Source organism: Amphiura filiformis, chromosome 15, assembly GCF_039555335.1.
Source record: "Amphiura filiformis chromosome 15, Afil_fr2py, whole genome shotgun sequence".
Lineage (NCBI taxonomy): Eukaryota > Metazoa > Echinodermata > Ophiuroidea > Amphilepidida > Amphiuridae > Amphiura > Amphiura filiformis.
Window position 1 is genome coordinate 17,322,877 of NC_092642.1, and position 23,693 is coordinate 17,346,569.

Consider the following 23,693-nt stretch of genomic DNA (forward strand, 5'->3'; position numbering starts at 1 on the left):
ATCACTCACAGATTAAAGAAATATAAATTTCATTGTGTGGGTTGGGCTACTTAGCCCACAGACCACACCAACAGATCGTCAATGTGTTTCAGTTTCATCAAAAAAGCAGACAAACGAAGTACTTTTGGACAGTGACACTTTCAGGATATGTAAAGTGTGTGCTAGTGATGACACCTATTAAATTTGAATCTTAGTAGACATGTAGGAAAAAAAATACCACTGACTCTCCATCTCACGCCAATATCAGCTAAGAATTGCACAACATGAGAACCGCGAAAGCCGAGAACCGCGAAAGCCGAGAATCGCTCTAGTTATATCTGTTTTTGGATGAGTGATATTTTCTAGAAATAAAATGTGTTGAAATTACTTGAAAAGAAATTATGAAAATATATTAAAAACACGAATAAAACTATATTTTTAAAATATAAGTTATTGTCAAACCAGTATTTGACCAGGTATTTATTATAGTATTAAATTTCGATGTTTACAAGTATTGCCCAGTAATTTCCGGTACCAGAGATGCCATTTTCTTTCTGCTTTTTTTTGCTTGAATTCCTTCTTTTATAAAGTCAACATTTCCGCACTTTTAATTATCTTCACCCACTTTAGGACCTTTTATCCAAATTTACACATTATTTTAGGCGTTTTTTCACAAAGTTTTAGGGTTTTGAGTGTGGCCATAAATGGCATCTCTGCCCAATTTGGACATACTTATGATATATGACCAACCCTGAATTATACTGACCTATTTCCCAACTATAATTAAAATGTTTATTTTCCAATTCTTATATTAAAGTAAATAACATAGGCACCAATGTTGCACAAAATAATAAAGACCCATGTAGAATCACAGTCGAAAGGTGTAAAAAGTAATGAAGAAAAAATAACATGTATTCTTTCAACATTTAGCTACATTTGTAACGTTAAGAGTGATTGCAGGAAATTATTTCATAATTATGATACTATTACCTATGTGCATGCTCAACAAATCAAAATGAGCAAGTTTTAAAGGGAGTCTCCGGCAATCACAACATTATGCCTTATACGTAAGAAAAATAATTATCAAGCACGAATCACATGGTTTTATTTAAAACAAACTCATAGTGACCATAAAAATGAATAAAAACATCCGTCTCTCAACACGCGATATTCAAAATTCCCGGGCACCGAAATTGTCGAGTGCACATCTCGACATGGACGACATCATGGAGTTGGTCAATTTCATACTTACTACTACATATTTCACTTCGAAGTGCAATATTTACCAGCAGAAGAAAGGCATGGCGATGGGCAGTACTCTAAATCCCATAGCAGTAGATCTCTGTATGGAGTGGCTAGAAGAGGAAGCCATTGCCACAGCCGCCCCCTCAATTGTAAGCCCACGCTCTGGAAGAGGTATGTTGATGATGTCCTGGAAATCATCAAGCGCAGAGAAGCGGACAACTTAACAGAGCACCTCAACCAAGTTGATCCCAGTGGAAGTATTAAGTTCACTTACGAGGAGGAATCTGAAGGCAGTCTACCATTCCTAGATACGCTCATCATAAAGATACCAGATGGCACGACCAAGCTCTGCATATACAGGAAGCCAAAACACACAGACCAATACCATGAATACCTGCAGTTCAAATCCCACCACCCGCTACGTCACAAATTAGGGGTAGTAAGAACCTTGTTAGACAGAAAGGATGCCAATAGTCACTGAGCCAGAAGACCAGGTAAAAAGAGGAGACTCATATCACATCAAACAAGCCCTCGCACAGTGTGGGTATCCAGCATGGACAATCAGCAAGGTGAAACAAGAAAGAGAGCATCAAAAACCAAAGAAAAAGCCTTCCAATGACAAGTCAAGAAAAGAACAAAGGTTTTGTGGTCATCCCCTATGTTGAAGGATTGTCAGAGCGGGTTTCCAGGATTTCAAGAAACATGGTTTTTCCCCGGGGTTTTTCCACCTGTTGCAAACCCCACCGCACATTTCGCAACTTGCTTGTACAACCCAAGGACAAACACGACCCTCTACACACTGCTGATGAGGCAATATATGAGATTCCTAGCAAGCCAGAACTGTCCTAAAACATACATAGGAGACACGGGTCGCTTGTTCGGCACATGGCTTACAGAACACAAATCAGAAACTGAACAAATTAGTGCAAAAAGTTTTTCCAGGGCTCAAAGAAAAGCTTCATCAACAGAAATTCACAAATCAGCCATCGCTGAGCATGTAGCAGCACAAAATCACGTCATTGGGTGGGAGGAGGCACAAATCATTGACCAATAAGCTGACAAAACCACCCGTTGGCTGAAAGAAGCAATTTAGAAGCAGGGGGCACACTGACAACACCATGAATTCGAGGGGCTTACAAACTAGACAAGATCTACGATCAACTCATCAACAAACCAGGAAGTTTGGAAACATCATCAAGACCAAACAGTGTTGCCGTTTCATCAAACATCCAGAAACACCCCAACCACATGACAACAGAGTGATCAAGATTCTTGATAGGAATTCAAATATTTCTGAGTGAGTACCAGATTATTTGGATCTGAAAAAGAACCTTTCCTACTTTAATGAACCATTGTGTACTGTGTGATATTACTCCGAAGTTGTAAACATGGTAAATGAATTTGGCAGATGTTTATAGGAAAAGATAAATCACTTTCATTATTCAACATCACTTTCAAAATGCAAGTTGGTTTAAAGAGATGCACCATGATACTAGGTTTATGATAATTATTATAATTATGGTGCCCAATTTTGTGTAGGCAACATAATTTAATGGGCAAGTTGAATTTACTGGGTGGGCAAAATAATTTATTGGATGGGCGAATGCCCACCCAGTTAACATGTTATAGCTTGTTATTTACCTCCCTGCCAATTATGTTGATTGTATGGGCTCGATTAATTCGGTTTCGCTAATCTATTGTACTAAAGACTGCACAAAAAGTAACGCAGCTGTTATAAATACGCCGTATAGCGTCAGAACTAATAATTGTGTTCACAAAATTTCAACATAGAAAGAAGGATGATTTATTTACGCGCATTTTGATACCCCATTTGTCCAAATTCGTTCAATATTATATTTAACTAGAGGCAAATGGTGGTCATAGACCACAAACCTAGCTGGGGCATGTTGGTGTTGTGGAGGTATCTGACCCCTGCAAAATGTTCCAAAAATGTTCCCCTGTCATGAGGCTTGTTGTCACCGAGTTTTGAGTTCGGTACTCCTCACAGATGTCCAGAAAATGCAATTCTAAGATTTGACCCAGATGACCTTTGACCAGACCCCTGCAAGATGTTCCATAATTCACCCCTGGTCATGAGTTGTCACCGAGTTTGAGCCCTGTACCTCTTACAGATGTCCAGATAACGCAATTCTAAGATTTGGCCCCAGAATGATGTCTTTTGAGCTGACCAGTGCAAAATGTTCCGATATGTTCCACAGGTCATGAGGTTGTCACCGAGATTGAGCCCCGTACCCCATGCATATGTCCCGATATTGAAATTCGAAGATTTGACCCCAGCTGACCTTTGACCTGCCCCCTGCAAAATGTTCCAACATGTTCCCCTGGTCATGAGGTTGTCGCCGAGATTGAGCCCCGTACCCTTACAGATGTCCAGATATTGAAATTCGAAGATTTGACCCCAGCTGACCTTTGACCTGATCCATGCAAAATATTCCAAAATGTTACTCTTCTCATCAAGTTTATTGTCACTGAGTTTGATAAAAAAAATTCGGGAAAAAAAAAATTATGGGAAAAAAAAAAATAGGAAAAAAAAAAAAATTAGAAAAAAAAAAATTTTCGGAAAAAAAAAATTTGAAAAAAAAAAATTTCGGAAAAAAATTTCAAAAAAAAAAAATTTCGGAAAAAAAAAATTCGGAAACAAAAATTTCGGAAAAAAAAAAATTTCGGAAAAAAAAAATTTCGGAAAAAAAAATTTCAAAAAAAAAAGTTCGGAAAAAAAAAGTTCAAAAAAAAATTTCGGAAAAAAAAAATTTCGGAAAACAAAATTTCAAAAAAAAAATTTCGGAAAAAAAAAAAAAATCGGGAAAAAAAAAAAAAAAATTTCGCCAAAAAAAAAATTTCACAAAAAAAAATTTTCGGAAAAAAAAAAAAAAAAAAAAAAATTTCGGAAAAAAAAAAATTCGGAAAAAAAATAATTTCGGAAAAAAACAATTTCAAACAACAAAATTTCGGAAAAAAAGAACAAAAAATTTCTATTTCCCTTCATTCTCTTCAAAAAAATCCCAATTTCCCTTAATCTTACTATAAATAGGCTAATGTTGTGTGTATGTATGTGTGTCCACGCAAAAGCTCTGTCAGTTTCGATCCAATTAATGTCGCCAAATTCATACGGGAGATCGAGGAATATACGACAATGTGTTTAAAATTTATTTGGTTGAAAACGGTCAAGAATTGGCCTCAAAATCAGTAAAAAGTGGGGTTTTCGGGCAAATTTATAGCGGTTGGTTCTTTACGGCCTATGCCAACCAACGCGTCCACATGTCTAGCATAAACCGCGCCGTTAGCGCGTCGGTGTACGACGAGCGCCACTTGACTTACACGCACGGGTGCGGCGTGCGCATAGCCAACTTGCGCTCAGGGTTATGGTGTACGGGATATGGGATAACGGGATTAGGCCTACGAAGACATAAATATCGTAAGGGTACGGGAGGGGGAAAAGAAAAGAAAGAAGGACATAAAAAGGTAGGCCTACTTTCTACCTGTACAGTAATTCCTCCTGTTTGAGTGAACGCTTCCGTTTACTCATCTAGCGGGGACCCGCGCGAAGCGCGGGTGTCCCGCTAGTCTTCTTACTATAAATAGGGGAATGTTGTGTGTATATATGTGTGTCCACGCAAAAGCTCCGTCAGTTTCGATCCAAATGTCGCCAAATTCATACGGCAGATCGAGGAATATACGACAATGTGTTTAAAATTTATTTGGTTGAAAACGGTCAAGAATTGGCCTCAAAATCAGTAAAAAGTGGGGTTTTCGGGCAAATTTATAGCGGTTGTTTCTGTACGGCCTATGCCAACCAACGCGTCCACATGTCTAGCATAAACCGCGCCGTTAGCGCGTCGGCGTACACGACGCGCGCCACTTGACTTGCACGCACGGGTGCGGCGTGCGCATAGCCAACTTGCGCTCGGGGTTATGGTGTACGGGATATGGGATAACGGGATTAGGCCTACGAAGACATAAATATCGTAAGGGTACGGGAAAAAGAAAAGAAAGAAGGACATAAAAAGGTAGGCCTACTTTGGATGGATTACGGGTACGGGGTTGTGGTTTAACGGGATGGGGTTACGAGATTACCAAGATGATAAAAATCGTAAGGATTCGGAAGGAATGAGGAATTTTCAATGAGTCTACCTGTACAGTAATTCCTCCTGTTTGAGTGAACGCTTCCGTTTACTCATCTAGCGGGGACCCGCGCGAAGCGCGGGTGTCCCGCTAGTCTTACTATAAATATGGGAATGTTGAAGGTGTGTATGTATGTATGTGGTTTATGTAAAAGGCTCCGTCAGTTTCGATCCAAATGTCAGACATGCCAACTAGTACGGTTTCACCGTATTTTGTACGGTAAAACGTGAAAAATACGGTAGTACGGTCACCTCCAAAAAAATACGGAATTCCAGAATTTTGACCAAAATAATAAAATGTTGTGTCTTAAAAAGATAAACAGTTGCAAGATTAGACTACCGACTGAATTACTGGTATCATTTGACCACTTTCTTGGTCTGTTAAAGTGGTTGACTACATCGTTTTTCTCTCAACTTTCGATCATGCATGCACATTAAAAATTATTATATAATAGGCCTACAAGATGCTTTCCGAAATAATTTTCTTCTGACTTGCAGATTTTTCATGCACATTAGTATTTTTTATTAACCACCTAATGCTATGTCTTCTGAAGGTATTTAGTTAACTATTTAGCTCTTTTGGTGCAAAAGAATAAGCCTACAAGAAGGTTTCGGACCTCATTTTACTTCCGACTTTCGCACCATGCATGCACATTAAAGAAATATTTAATAGGCCTACAAGATGGTTTCCGAAATAATTTTCTTCTGACTTGCAGATTTTTCATGCACATTAATATTTTTTATTAGCCACCTAATGCTATGTCTTCTGAAGGTATTTAGTTAACTATTTAGCTCTATTGGTGCAAAAGAATAAGCCTACAAGAAGGTTTCCAACCTCCTTTTACTTCCGACTTTCGCATCATGCATGCACATTAAAGAAATATTTAATAGGCCTATGGTTTCCGAAATAATTTTCTTCTGACTTGCAGATTTTTCATGCACATTAATATTTTTTATTAGCCACCTAATGCTATGTATTCTGAAGGTATTTATTTAACTATTTAGCTCTATTGGTGCAAAAGAATAAGCCTACAAGGTTTACGACCTCCTTTTACTTCCGACTTTTTTTTTTTTTTTTTTCGCACGATGCATGCACATTAAAGAAATATTTATAGGCCTATACAAGATGGTTTCCGAAAGAATTTTCTCCCGACTTGCGGATTTTTCATGCACATTAGACCTAATATTTTTTATTAAGCATCTTCATCTAACTGCTACACATCATGCTATGTCTTCTGGAAGTATTTAGTTAACTATTTAGGTCTGCAAAATAATAAGCCTGCAAGATGCTTTCCGACTTTGTTGCACCCAGTGGCACATTAATATTTTTAATATTTTTCTTTAACCATGCATAGATAACTGCTATACCCAGTAGAGTCTTCTAATTGACATTGGCATTAAACTGTTTATTTTTTTTGTTGAAAACATGAACAAAACCCGATGTTAGGCCTACCCCTACCGACTGATACTATGATGATGATTCAGATGATGATCAATGATTTTCTGAACTTGAAAGATTTATACAAAGCATACTTCTAACAACATTAGAAGTAACAAAACCCAATGTTTCAAGAAATATGTCAATTTGTTTGGTTTACATACTTTACCCAATTTCGTGAGGTCAAAGGTCACATACAAGGTCAAAGGTTGACTGAGGTCACCAAATCTTTTAATAATTAATTTTTAATTGTGCATCACATATCCGACAATCAGCTTGATCAGTCATGTAATTAAGGAAATATGACGACTTTAAGATGGCCGCTTTCCATGTAAAGTATAGCAAAGTAGCACTTTCAATGAGTGATAACTCATAAAGGAAGCATCTTTCTGTATTGATTTATTACTTTGATGGAATGGTTCTTTGGTATTGCCAAATTTGATTGCAAATTCGTAAGGTGGGCCCCTGGACCCCGGCCGTTACGTGCTTGGTCGCACAAGTGCTCCCTCGCAATTATGTGTTCTACTTTTGGGGTTTCTGGGGTTGGCAGGTATGCAAAAGGTACATTTTTTAAAAATACGGTTTTAGGGTGCAAAATACGGATTTTTGTTCTTCTGAGTACGGAAATCTGGATTTCAAAGTTGGCATGTCTGAAATGTCGCCAAATTCATACGGGAGATCGAGGAATATACGGGAAATTGCCTCGACTTTATTTGGTTGAAATCGGTCAAGAATTGGCTGCAAAAACAGTGAAAATATGGGTAAAAACGGGAGTTTTGTTATGAAAATCAGTGCAGCTGGCAGGCAGCGCGTCAGCGCGAGCGTATTGCGCACTACGCCAATGCGCGAGTAAACGGCGCAGAGCCACGCGACTTGCGAGCCAGAGACCAGTGGACATGATAATACAGAAAGAAGGAAAAATAAATAAAAATTAAAGGACAAAAAGGTACATGGACGGGTCACGGGATTATGATAAAGATGAACACGTCCGCATACACGCTCTGAGAGGACGTATACGGGAAAAATATGTGTGTTGTATAAACAAAATGAAGCGGTACACCTATACTATAAAGAAAAATGAAATTAAAATGACAAAAGAGGTACGAGTAATTAGGCCAACGGGTTAAATTAACTAAATGAAACGGAACGAAACAAAGAAGGAAAGAAACTAATCAGGAAATGTAAGAAAAAAAGAAGCTGTAATAATGATAACAGAATTAAATAAAAAACATGGAAACGGGAAATCACAAGCAGCAAATAAAAAATGAAGCTAAAAGGAAATGTAACAAATAACAGATTTAGAAAAAAATGGGAACGGGTTTAAATAAATAAATAACATGGAAACGGAAAATCAAAATGTATCTTTTCGATGATTCTACCTGTCCAGTAATTCTTCCTGTTATAGTGAACGCTCCCATTTACTCATCTAGCGGGGACCCGCGCGAAGCGCGGGTATCCCGCTAGTTCTCTTCAATTTCCCTTAACTTCCCTCAATTTCCCCTCATTTTCCCAAATTTCGGGACGAAACTCTTTTCCAGTATGGGCCCGGTATAGGCCCTCCCCCTCACCAAGTATCATAGCCATGCGACAAACAATGTAGACGTAACAGCATTTTTTAGCGTTTGTTACTAACGGACTAACGGACGGACGGACGGACTAACAGACGGAGAGACATGGTGACTTATTAATAGAGCTGCTACCCGCAGCTAACACCCGCAGCTAAAAACAATGATTCAAAAAGGACAAACCATATCTTCACAAGTCAAATAATTCTTACATAGCATCAAGTCAGGGTTTCATACTCAAAGGGTAACAAAAAAACGGGAAGATTACAGTGGTTTGTTTCCAGCGGAAGAACCCGAACGATTACAATACCTAGCTGGGGGTGTAAACCCCCCAGCTAGGTAAAAAACATGTGCAATTTCACTTAGTTGCCAGCGGAAGAAAACGGGAAGATTACAGTGGTTTGTTGCCAGCGGAAGAACCCGAACGATTACAATACCTAGCTGGGGGGTGTAAACCCCCCAGCTAGGTAAAGAAAAATAATTTAAAAGTTGTAGCTTTTTGTATTGATTTGAAGTCAGCGCGAAGATAAATGGAAGATTTTACGTGCCACTGCTTGAGTAATAACCATTGATCGCTGTAAACTGTATACTTTTAAATTCGGGTATTTTTCTTTATAAAGCCTTATTTACATGGAGACTCTATTGCTTGAAATTTAGTTCCAGCAAGGGAGAGTCCCCGTGTATATTGGTAATTTTGCCAGGCAAGGCTCCTGGACCTCTGACCTTTCATAGTTTCCTCAAAATAGAACCGGGGCTATTTTTTCAGGACAGTATACACTCTCCAGAGAGTTTTCTCTGGTATGTTGATGACATATGCACACTTTTGTTATGTATTTACCTGGTTATGGTTTTATAGGTCACATAGGGGCCCCAGATATAGTTGATTGAGGTCATAATTGCTGGACTCTATGTCCCCATGTAAATTGCATCGCCAGGGCAAGTAATCCATCAAAATAAAATTTATGGTTATTATGTAGGCAAGGGTAAAGTCCCCATGTAAATTAGGCTTAAGCACTACTGTGTTCAGTGCCGCTAACAAGGGGGCCGTTAAGGGGTGCGTTACTCCCGGTCCCGGGGTCCTAGGGGGACCGTAAAAATAAAGAAAGCATGCCTGAATTGGTCCATAAAAGCAAAGAAAAGAGACCTAAGGGGCCCGTGCGATCATTTTACCCCGGGCCCGTAATCATGATAATGGCTCTCGGCGGTACTGACTGTGTTGTTAATATTGAACGACATTTGACAAATGCGGTATCAATATGCGTGTCAATAAATCAGCATTCTTTCTATTAGAAATATTGTGGAAACTATTAGTTCAGAAGCTATAGGCGTATTTATAACAGCTGCATTACTTTTTGTACAGACTTTATGTAAAGGGGTGCAACTATAGTACATCCACAGGCTCTCCTTTATGCTGTACCTCATGATATATTTCTTTTGATGTTCATTTTGATATTTGATGGAAAATATATAATTTTGATTGATTATAGACCAAAATAAAGCGAAAAAGGTCACGATAATAGTCAGTGACCAAGGTATAAAGGTCTAAACTAGACGCTCATTTATACATGACATAATATGATAGTGAAAAGTAAATATGGCGGCATTAAATCGTGATTTTACATCAGCAGCTTATATACCTGATCAATATATATACGATGGCATACATTTTGCCCTACCAATCAAGGAATCAGACTTAGAAGCTATGAAAACATGGCAAGTACGTGAGGACGATATATTCCTGGTTGCATATCCTAAAGCTGGTAAGGCAATATTGACAGCGTCACAAATCATGATATTTGATATACATAATGATCATGACGTAGTTGAGATTACCCTGTACCAACTAATTTATGAACTCAAGGTGTATCAAAATGATTGGTACCGTCAGTTTTCAGTGATTATGAGCTATTATGGACAGGACTGCCACATCACAATGCAACATAGGATGTAACTAATTTGTACTCAAATTGAATATGTAAACGATTATAAACTACAAATTGAGGCCATTTTACTGTCATCCAACGCTGCATTTGGAAGCAGCCGGCTTGTCAATAAGCATGAAAACTGATGGGTACCAATCATTTTGATACAGCCTTTATATTCTCGAGCTCTCTCGACCGGTAATCGTGATCAATCCCCACTGAGTCATGACTTTTTTCTCTCAATTTATTAGAGAGATTGCGATTTCCAAACGTACGTATCGAACGTACGTGGAATCAACTCAAAATCACTCTCCTGTGACGGGATTTTGAATAGATTCCACGTACGTTCGATGCCACGTTTGGAAATCGCAATGTCTCTATTATTTCAGTTTGCCCGTGTCCCGGAGGAGGTTCCATATCAATTTGTAAGCGCTCTTTAACAAAGTCATAGTTCATTGCAATACAACCATATGACAAAACAGGCGAAAATAGTAACTTTTTGTTCAGATTTGCAATTTAAAGAGAATTAGCCATTGCTCATTTTAATGAGGCTAGTATATGGACAATAAATAATTATAAGTGTGCTCTTTCATTTAATGACATAAACTTTGAAAAATATTGTAAGGAAGGTACACTTGAGGTTTTGACCTTTAAAACCTACATTTTGTTCAAAAATTGTGCTGGGATATGTCGTTTTCAACAGATTTACCACATTCACCTTGATATAAACATTGAATTGCGTTAGCAAAAAGTAGGTATCAGAGGCTCCGGAAGATTTTGAATATTGGGGAGCCCAAATTTTTCAGCCTCCTCCGATGCGTGAAACGCTGAAGAGGGTGGTTACATTTACGTGAATTGTACCTTACATTTTGAATTATAAAATATAAATTAATAAATATATTAATAAAATGATTAATTATACCCTAAAATTTATGAATTTTACCCTAAAATTTATGAATTTTACCCGACAATTTATGAATTTTACCCGACAATTTATGAATTTTACCCGACAATTTATGAATTTTACCCGACAATTTATGAATTTTACCCGACAATTTATGAATTTTACCCGACAATTATGAATCTTACCCTAAAATTATGAATCTTACCCTAAAATTATGAATTTTACCCTAAAATTATGAATTTTACCCTAAAATTATGAATTTTACCCTAAAATTATGAATTTTACCCAAACATTATGAATTTTACTCTAAATGTGACGTGTCATGTCAAAAGGAGACACTTTTGGGCAGGATTGTGAATGGAGAAATAGCCAAAAATCTGCCAGGGGGCGATTTTTTCACAATTTGGGTTTGTTGCGAATTTGTGATGTTATTATTGTTAAAAATATTGTCTGAGAGTTTCAGACCGGAATATAACTGGCATCTTGTATCTTTTGAGACATTTTTCAAGGTAATTCCTACTCTCAACATTGTTAATGATATTTTTAAATGCTGATATCTCAATTTCCAACTTTCTAAAACCATAACTTGTGAACTCAATATCTTCGCTTAGGAATGTTCGATTTCATTGGGGAAAACGGCGTTGTGGAGCAAAAAATCTCTATATTTAAGATATGTAAAAACCTCAAAATTGATAACCTGCCCAAAAGTGTCTCCTTTTGACATGACACGTCACAAATTATGAATATTACCTCAGATTATTGGGGAGGAGCCACTGGGTAGGGGAGAGCGGGGAGTGTTCGCCCTAGGGGCAGGTTCGCCCACCCCTTGTTTCTCAGCACTACGGCTATCGGGGAATTTGGTGATGGCAAAATTAGGTGACATAGGTTATTGTAAGCTTCTCATATTAGCTACGCGACATGTAGGGACGTTTTCATTGAACTGCAGCCAAAACAAAAAAATTGCACCAAAACGTAATTTTTTCTTGCATTAATAATGTTTTATTATCATTGATACATAAATACAGATGATTTTAATGGAAATCTGTATTGGGAACATATGGGATTTGTCAAAGATTTAATGCAAATATAAACTCCTTATTCGATTTGTATTTTGCATACCCTGAAGAAAATACAAAAATGTGCACAAGGGGCACGTTCGCCCTTTTGAGGATGGGGCTTGTTCGCCCTATATCTCCCCCGGGCGGACTTACCCCAAACCGGAGGGCGGACCTGCCCCATCAGCGTATTATGCAAAATATTGCTAAGTATACCATTAAACAAGGTAAAACTACTGAAAAGCATGTTTTTTAACGTTATGTGGTATCAGTATTACTCATACCACCGTTTATGACCTAATCCATAGTCTCCCCCAAGTTGTAAACATGATACGTTTAAGCTAACTTTGGACCCCTACATTTTACCCTTACCCGACCCCTGCAACAAATTTAGTGACTCCCCAGAAGAGAATGAATGCCCTGTATACTCTTGCTAAATGTTTGCATTGAATATGTTATTGTTATGCAATGTTTAAACCTTTTTTGTGATTAGGGTGAACTTACCCCACCATATGGGCGAACCTGCCCCAATATGGGGCAAGTTCGCCACTTTGGAAAACTTTTTTGTTTGCTCTATCCTGTTGCTATTGTAAGGCCTATAGTTCTAGGATTCTGGCCTTATGTAGCTAAGACATAGGGCTTTCACATGGGCTAATCAGGTCACCCCTAACCATAAAATTGACATCGCTAGGCTGATCAGAAAAAAATAGGGCGAACACTCCCCGCTCTCCCCTATAGAGAAAGTCAGCATCCGCATGTCTGCGTTACACATCCCCGTAGACAAACCCCGCCCCCCCCTCCATCGGGGCCCGTGTCTCATAAAGTTATTTAAGATTACTTACTGTATAATGCAGGTGCTAACCTGAAGATCTAATGTTGAATCTAAGACGTGGAGCCATTTTGGATTTAACCCCTGCTGAAAGCTAGATGTAAAAAAATTTACTCCGATCTGGTTGAAATATTATGTCGAATTACTTGTCTGATCACAAGGCTTAAAAACATTAATAGTTTGTGCTGTCTGTGACATATCGTTAATGGGGTTATTCTACAAAAACACAATTTTAGGTAAAAGTTTAGGTTTTAGGCCTACCTAGCAAACACAAAACGTTTACAAAACGTTTTTGTTAGGTTCTGGTTAGGTCTTTTACGTCTTCGTCTTCCAAAACGTGTTTAAAACGTATTTAAAACGTTGCGATTTGGTTATAATGTTAGCTAAGGGGTGGTGCAATAATTATGTGTACCCCGGGGTGAATTCTCAAAATGGTCTGCCAAAATCGCTTGCCCCCCCCTTTGGCCGTGCCAAAAACCTTTGCCCCCCTTTCGACGTGCCAAAAACCTTTGCCCCCCTTTTGACGTGCCAAAAATCTTTGCCCCCCTTACATATGCAAGATTTTGGGGAACCCGAATTTAAAACCTTAAATTGTCTTAACATATAATGCGAGCGCAGCGAGCAGGAAATTTTGCATATTTGAACGTGTTCGTAACGTTTTCCTACGCCTTTTTAGGGCGTAATATAGAAACGGTACCCAAAATATCTGTGCCAAAATTGCTTGCCCCCCCCCTTTCGACCTGCCAAAAATCGCTTGACCCCCCTTTCGACCTGCCAAAAATGCTTGCCCCCCTTTTGGCCTGCCAAAAATCTTTGCCCCCCTATAATTCACCCCGGGGGTACACATAATTATTGCACCACCCCTAATGCTGAAGCTTTAATTTCGTCTTATTAGGACGTTCACAAGACGTATTGTGAACGTTATAAACTGAACGTTATTTCGCGACGTGTATAAAACATTCGTCTGCAACTTTCTCAAAACATATTGTGCTGACGTCTGTTAAACGTTTCTTTATCAATATAATATTGGAAATGTACAATAGAATGTAGGCCTAAAAGAAGAATTTAAATTCTACAAGTAGAAATTTGATTTTAATTTATTCATAAACGTGTACAAGAAGATGACGCGTTTATTTGCATTTTGCATAGGCCTTTGGAGTCAATATAAATAATTATTGCGATTTTGTATTTATATACTCATGCATAAATAGTTTTATAGGCCTATAGGCCTATGTGCACGTAGAACGCAAACATTTCAAAAACTGAAAGGGAAGTAAGATTTCAAATGGTCCCATGAAAACGGTGTATATGTGCGTATACACATACACTTTCACTTTGTGTCTTGACCTCAAGAGCAAGACTATGATAGCACCCACGCAGAATATGGAAAGAATGCATCAGGTTGAACTTGACCTTAACGGTCACTCACCAAAGCAAGTACAGTACTATGTGCAACGTGTACTGTATTATTATGTATGCCGGAATCTCACTGTGACACATGGCTCCGGGAATAATTCCTCTCTCTCTATATATATTATCAAAGCATCAACGTTTTCCAAGAAGTGACATTTTCAGGTAGGCCTATAGTGATGTTTTTTCCTTGATTTGTGTTACCGACTAACCACTTCCCTGTGAAAACGGAAAGTGTGTTGTAGTGTTTGTAATGCAAGTATCTTGTTGGTAGGCCTACATGTATTGGCGGAATTATTAAGGTGCAAACATAATAATTATCCCAAACAGGTATGCATACAGGGATGTGCTTCTGCTTATCGTGTATATTTTTCCCGGGATCATGCTGATATTCCTGCCGGTAAAATGAAGAACCTGCTGCTGCTGTCGAACACGTAACTGTTGAGGTCATACGTATTACCTTTGGTGTGAATACTATCATCATCATGGTAGACGTATCACTACAAACGGTTCTCGTGTTTATACTACAGTTTTCGTCCGGAGTTTTCTTCACTTGGTCACTGTAAAACTGCCATGGACCGCGTTTTTTCTTCTAGAAGCCGGACTTATAGTTTTGTATATTATGTATGATATTTTTGGTAGGCCTCATTTGTAAAGTGTACTAATAAAAGTTTTCAATACGTCATTATAACGTTCTAAATACGTAGTAGAAACGAACATAAGTGCGTCCTGCAATAAAAAAACAAAATATACAATACGTGTTCCTATAACGTTTTCAGGACGTTTTGGACGTTTCTACAACGTTCGTAGTACGTTCGTTGCGTGCTCCAACGTCCGATACGTTTTCTGTAGGTCCTGGATACGTCCTGGGTGACAGAAAGAAAGGTTTTTAAAACGTTGTTTACGTTGTGAAAACGTTTTTAGAACGTCTTTTAATAACGTTTTTAGAACGTAAAAAACCTTCAACAAAATTACGTGTTTAAAACGTTTTATCGAAACGTCTAGAAAACGTCAACGGTACTTTCTCAGAACGTTTTGAGAACGTTATTTGGTTAGCTGGGTACTTGCTTCGATTTTGAACGGAAAATTGTTGCAAATTGTTTGTGGAGCGACAAGGATTTAGGGAAAGACTATTTTTTCTACTTCTATCTGTCTGCTTTGTTAACCTACCCAGGTCAATGAGGCCATTGGGTGACCACAGGTCACAGTTGATCTTTGACATTGTACATAACAAGTAAACAGTTTAATTTAGAAGTTCTATACATTTCTTGATTTAAGATGAGCAAAATGTCACTAAAATTGCAGAGTAAGTGCAACTGTTCACCCCTTCATAACCAAAAACGAGACATTTTAATGAGACCAGGGTTCAAATCCAATGAAATTATTGCCTGTTTCACAGTCTCCAATAATGATGATATAGTACAATCATTGCACTGACAGAGCCATAGGCCTATTTAATGCAACAGCCTTGGCAACATTAGGGAAGCCAAATTTCTTCAACCCTATTCGGAAACGGCGATGGACATGACCGAATGACCCAATCATGATAACAAGGATTTTGCCATCAAATCAGCATAGGATGACCAAATTACAAAGGGGGGGTATACTTTCGGAACTTTGTGTTATAACTTTTTTCAGTGAAATCATCGAAAGGACAAGTTACTCCTTGGCAAAATGAAACGCTTCGTGATATTTTTATGATTAATGAGAAATAAGGTCGGTTTTCTTGCTTGAATGTTTTGCGAATTTCTATTTCTTCATCGTCATTCGTCATGTTCGTGATCTGGGCACCCGAGATTATCTCTTGACGGTACACAGCGCACCTGATGTACTTCGTAATTTCTTTTTCATATGATATTGTTGATCCGGTTGCGTCTTGAAATGTAATTATACATAATTGCATACAACCGTTTGCTACAGGTGAAATTGTACCATATAGATTTCTGCAAAGAGCGTAGCACCAGTGTTCTAAATCGGTAAGTAAAATATAGGCCTACCTCTAGTAATTTAAAATACCTTTTGACAAGGGCAGTCTTTAGTGAACGGCTCTTTTCAGAGCCACCACTTAATATTTATTTCCCTCTGTTGGCAAAGGGTGGTCTATATACGGTGATCAGGGCCATCAGAGCTTTCTTCTTTTTTTCTGATCACACATTCAGGTTCACATTGGATTTTTGAGATAGTTAATCTAATCGTCAACGGAGGGGACCCGTCTAAGATTGAACGAAAACACATGGTAACAAGACCTGAGTTATTTATGGGCAATGCCGATTTGAAAGCTACTTTACTGGATAGAGACCTGGACGCAATGTCTGCAAAACCAGCGGGATATGAAATAATAGATAGCTGGGAATCCCCTCGAGTTATTCTGACACACTTGCTTGAAGGACTCCTGCCTCCAGATGCATGGAAAAGGAAGTCAAAGGTAAGATGAACATGCATTATACCAGCACACAAAACTGCCCAAATCCGGGAGGGGGCACTCGAATGTGAAAGTCAAAGTGACGTTCCCGTGCTTACCGGAGTACAAACCTAGGGGTCTATCGGTGGCGACTTTGGTCGAAAAATGGGTCATTCAGTGGGGGTTCCAAGAAAATGGGGGCCATTCAGTGGTGAAATGTTAAAAATTGGGCGTCATTGACAGTTAAAAAGTAACTTTCTGGACAAAAATGTGCACAAAATGAGCAATTTTGCAGCTACACGTACCAATATAAGGGAGTGCCACCCGGGGCCCACACCCACGCATCTCTATCAAGCTTATTCATCTAGAACCGATCACTAAAACCGTTACTGCGGACACACCAAAGTCAAATTATGGCAATATAAAGGGGGGGGGGTGGGGGTATGAATTATCAACAGTCAATCAGCAATTCAAACATGAAAGAGTGCCGCCATTGCAGGACGGTGAGGTCGTCGCTTTTATCAAGTCAGGTGTGTTGTCCTTTGTTACAGTAAATGTCAACATACACAAACACCACAGAGCCGGAATATTAAACCATAGTACCAAATGGACCGAATTTATGAGGATAAAAATTGTTTTTGAATGAGAAATATTAACACGTGGATCCGCCTAGCTAGATGCCTAATTTTTAGCTTAGCCGAGAGCCCTGAAATAAGGTAAACACTTTTTTCTAATTCTTTTTTTTATCTTGTGGGGAATTCTAATGATCATATTCTTTTGTCTCTCCCATTTTCAGATAATTTATTTGGCAAGAAACCCCAAGGATAATTTGTGTTCTATTTACGCATTTTATAGTTCACATCTATCTCCAGACTTTAACAACTTCATCAAATATCATCTTCTGAGCGATAAAGGTAGTAACTGTAGTACATGCTGGTTGGGAGTAGCAACCCACCCAGCAAACACAAAACGTTTGCGACATCATTCGCAAAAGGTTATGAAAGGTTGTCAGAAAACGTTTAAATGTCGGGTTATATAAAGGACATATTAAGGGTATAAAACGTGTACATAACATGAAAAAAACATTTTTTGATAATCTACTGCCCAGCAAATACAAAATGTCTTACAGAAAACGTTTAAATGTCGGGTTATATAAAGGGTATAAAAACGTTCTAATAACATCCCAAAAACATTTTTGAAAACTTGATACAAAACATTCTAAACAGAATGTTATTTTGGGGTTGAAAAATATTTTGCGAAAAATGTTTGCCCAAAATATTTGCAATAACGTTTTAAAAACGTTTTCATGACCTTTATATAACCCGACATTTAAATGTTATTAAAACGTTTTGAAAATAACATCTTAAGAACATTTCTGTGTTTTCTGGGTGCAAATATTTTAACAGTATGTTATTTAAGTGTTGACAAAATATTTGGCAAAACATGTTTTCAAAAATAGTTTACAATAGCATTTAAAATATTGCTGTTGTGTGTTTTCATACAAAACGTTTTAAAACGTTTTCATGACCTTTATATAACCCGACATTTTAATGTTATTAAAACGTTTTTACCTAAACCAAAAGCCAAAATATAACTTATTTAAAACGTTTTTAAAACGTTTTTGTGTTTGCTGGGCAGTCTAGTCTAGTTGGAAGAAGAGGGTACGCTGCACCCTCGGAAATCAACTTTCTAATTAGCACAGCTTCTGTGCCTTCATATCTGCTCTGAGTTGTTCTAGATGTGCTAGTGAATCAAGCTAACAAATTTACTGCCTAAACTATGTGTGGCTCGCAAGTATCTGTCCTTGAAGGCACATATACCGTAAACGTTCGCCTAATGGCGGTATGGAGTTCATGGAAATGAGAGAGCGCCATCCCTGTAAAAGCCGACTATTATCACTGATCATTAAGGGTACGTGTAGTTAAAGGATGAAACCTATCGACACATACAATTATGAGCAAGATCGAACAAACTTGTTCATGATAATGCGGTAATCATTCACCTCATACGTTGTGGCCCAGTGAGCAGAGCATTAGACTATAGTGCGAGGATAAAGAGAACTTGTGGAGAAGTTTGATGGTTCGAATCTCATGCAGTAATTTCTGATAGATTATGATGTCTGTCAATGTTTTTTTTCTGATTTGAGAAAATTTTATTCTCTATTTTCTTGATTTTATCTTTAACATTGTTTATATAATTTTATTATTTTATCTTGTATGTGTCTTTTTTCATGATTCTTTGTTTTTTCGTTTCATTAACTCAGTAACTCAGTCCATTCAATCAAATGTTGTAATGAACCTATTTGATTGTATAGGCATTTGTTATGTGTGTGAGACGAACTGTCGCGTGCGACAAGTCTTTCAATTCACGCGAGTGTCCTTGCCTATGCATCAGTGGTCATAAGAGGTATATCATTTTATTCGAAGGGGGGGGGTCCCAAATATACGGGGGTCATAAAGTCTTGGAAAGAATAATAGCAGGGGGTCATAAAATGTTTTATGACCAAAATGTAATAGGGAGTCACACGATGACCATAGAAAGTGTGTTATTTTATTCAAAAAGACTGATTTCAATACAATTTTGGGGTTTGGGATCATAAATTTTTTGTTACCGAAATAGGGAGTGCGCAATTTTATTGACGCACACTTTTTGTAAATTTGGGGCCCCCTTGAAATGATAGCCCTCTAAGAGGATTCAAACGATAACCTCTGCCCCAATAATCCCTAGCTATATTCGTTTGAAACTGTTTCACGGAGGATGTATCATAAATGACCTATAGTCTTCAAATGATATAAATAAAATTTGAATGAGTGAACGAACAAAATCATACAACGACCAACTGAATAGAGGCTGTGCATATGACGTATCATCCCGTAAATCTAGTGGTGGACTACTCAAATGCATTCAATAAAAGCATGATTACATCTACCGCGACAGTTCGTCTCACACACATAACAAAATGCACTACGATCAAATAGGTTGATGACAACATTTGATTGAATGGACTGCACTGCGCCATGATTACGGGGAAGAAACCGGTTCAAATCTTTTGTTTGGAGCCAATCGATAAACGCAAGGCCTCTATAGCTATCATTGAATACTGGCTAGGATTCCACAACACACTGAGAACATGTTATAAGGCGCTTTGGAAGGCACACAATACCCCAATGGCTTTCCATATTATGTGCACTCAACAAGTATTCAGTATCGAAGCCCGGTATCGAAGTTACGTAATGTTACTATGTCAACGGGATCACGCGCTTAAAAGGGCATTTCGTGATCCACCGCCTCATCCCCCACTTTTCTCAAAAAAAGTTGAGATTTTTATATCACTGGAAACCTCTGGCTACATAATGTTTATGTACAAAATATTTCTTGCAGATTAATTCGTTTAGCAAAGATATCGTGAAATTTGAATTTCGTTCTGGTGCACCAGAACGAAATTACCACGTATTGTCTATGGAGCAGTGTAATACACATAATCATGCATAACTCGCAAACGCAATATCGGAATCAACTTAAATTTTGGGAATATGCTTTTTTCGTGGATATGTACTGAAAAATGTCATAAAAAGAGGATGCTAGGATCACGAAATACTCCTTTAAGTAATGAACCACGATCGAAACAATCAGTACACAAAAAAGGCATACCAAAATAGCGTGATCGCCATGTAAACAGTGCTTGGTTCCGATACCATCACGGAGTTACGTAACTACTTCGTGGTCTGATAGTTATATGATCAATGGTCTGATCTACTTGGGTTTGATCCTTTTAAGAAAAGAAAAAATAGCTGATCATTTATAATGCATAAATGAATAAAGTAATGTAGTTACACAATTTGAAACATTGAGGCCGTTCTATTTTCAAAGGTCATTTCACTATTAAATGTAGTGGAATGTATCACGCATTGATAGGTAGCAGGTGGAGAAAATTTTGTCAGCGGGGTTTGTTGCCGTTTGTTCGCAGTACCTATTTATCTAAAAAAAATAAGAAAATTAAAATTAAATTACAAAAAATGCACAATATTCTTTCGTAAAATGGGGACAAAATCTAAAAACATTTCTTGACCCTTCTTCACATAAAAGTGGGGGCAGAAATCAAGATTCGAACAAGTACCATTCACCATTCAAGGCGCACCCTCTACCGACTGAGCTAACGGGTCAGACAATAGAAGGTGTAATTTTGAACTGAAGAATATTAAAAAATATGAAGAAATTACAATGTTATAAAAAGATTTACCAAAATGAGGTACCGTATACATGTAACGTATGAATCGATTTACAAAATAATTAAGTCCAATGACACTTTGAGAAAGAATACCTGAAGAAACCCCAAAACATTTGCTGCTCTAGCAACTAACCTAGTGACCTTAAGTATTGGGTCATGTCACGATATTTTTTCTGAGGCATTATGTCCAGGTTGCTCAATTTAACATACACGTATCCTTAATGCTGTTGAGATTTTACAAGGATGGCGCTCTCACATTTCTAAGAATCCAAAAGCGCCATTAGGCGAACGTTTACGGTAGTATAATCACTAAATAGCTCACACACACTGGCGGCGCCGCGGGGGCATGAGGGGGCGAATGGCCCCCAGTCAGAACTCTTGCCCTCCCTGTTTCCCCCAGTAAAAACCCAAAATGACGAAAATTTCACCTTTCTACGGCAATTGTGCGCAAAATGTGTTGATCCCCCCCCCCAAATTCACTTTGCCCCTCAATGCCCAGGAAAAATATTCCTGGCGCCGCCACTGCTCACACACTTTCATAAAGCATAGACCCTAGAAAGGAATCCATAAAGTCTGCCACGAAATTATGTTTTAAAGTTTGTTATCATGGTAATATACTATCAACAACCTGGAATTCCACATTCTATATAACTCATTCTTTCACGTTTCATATTGCATTTAAGCAGTGTTTCATATGATGCAATGCAATGATCATGATTTGTAAATTGGGGATTTCCCGATCCAAAAATAGATCTGACTGACTTTGTTTTTGTGATTCAACTTGATTACATGAGACGGGACTCATATCTCTCATGAAATAATGTTTAAAGGTGAACCTCATTGAAAATAAAGTTATATATCAATGGAAAGCTTATGATGTCAGGATATTAAAAATTATTTTTTCCGATTTTTTTGATGGCCAATAAAGCTGAAAAATTAAAAAAATTATTGAATTTTTGGTCTTTTTTAAGGCGCCCAAAAAGCACCCAAATCAATCGTCTATGACCTTGGGAATGCTCGTGACGTAAGCTCAGGGTTCGCAGTCACGTGATCTTACTCGGAACGTGTAAACAAGACTTGCTTCCTGTACTTTGCAAGCTGCCCGGCAAGTCTGATTTTCACAATAAAGCTTGAAATTAGAGGAATCTTCAAGTTGCTGGTTCCTTCTATATATATTAGAAATAATAGAATTATTGTCAACACATAAATTTTCCGTAAATTTTTGACAAAATTAGTCATAACTGGCTGGGTATAACTGGGTAATTGAGTTTGAATTTCGCGCTGGGATCAATCCCATGCGCAAATGCTTGCTGCTACCGATGTCATGGACTGAATAAACATGATCGAATAGCAAATTAAATACTTGTTTGTGACATTCCCTATATATTCTTGATTCATTGTAAAATGTCTGATTAAAAAAAATATCGTCTTGCAGTAATCCAAAAATTAATAAAAAACCGCCGATTTCATCAAATCCAGCCCATATAAAGGTTTTCATATTTAGCGTATTGCGGTAATACATTCTTTCCACACAATCGCGATTGAAAGAAACAGATACTCAGGGCAGATACTTTATTATAAAATAAATACAATTTAGGCTTAGTAGACCGTTATTTGATGGAATTCTGAAATCTGAATAAAATTAAAATATTGTCACTTGTGTCATGATTCTTTAATGATAGTACAATCAGTGTACGGTACTGAAAAAGTGAAACATTCATGTTTTATGGATTACCGAACACGATGCGTAAATTGCTGCTGAAGTGCAGGGACGGATATGCACAAACACAGCGACTCGCTTCGGGGCTTCGTCCTCTGTGTTTCATGAGGTGTTTCAGCAAATTTGATCAATCGTTCCCTTATATTTGGAACATTTACAGGAATAAATTTTGCTAATGAAGTAGCAATAAGTTGGAAATATCAGAATGTGAATATCAAATTGGTCATTTTGTCTGCAAGTACAGTACAGTCGCGGATACTGAACACTCGGCGTAGTGAGACTCAGTCAGTCACTGAGCTCATCCCGTATGTATTGTAATGAAGCTGCTTTTGCCCCCTTATTTTAAATATATCATAGGCTTATTATATTACTATATTAATGTGTGGTATTAATGTGCTGGTATTAACTAAACAATTCTTTAATAAATGTAGACCTTAAAATTCAGCATGATCAGATAATAATTCTTTAATGTAGGCCAGGCCTTAAATTTCAGCATGATCAACTACAATGACGTCCGCACTGCCCTGGCGCGATTAGTGCGCCCTCAAATATGGGCGGAGTCAACCTGACAGGAAGTTGTCGCGCCTAGCCAATCAGCGTTCAGATATTCCCCAGGATTTTGGCGCCGCGTCCTTTTTGATTCATTCCGTTTTTAGCTGTCTTGAAGTCCAGCCGCAGGAGTTTTCTATTCTTAGTTAATTTTACCTTTTGGCTTTGGAGTCACCGAATTTCGACATTAATATCTGCAGGTGAGACATGTAGTAAGTGTTAGAGAAGCCACTGCCATGCCGGCAGTGGCCCCTGCCAAATCCGGTATTTGGTACTAAATTTTAGGCCTAATTAATGACTAAATCA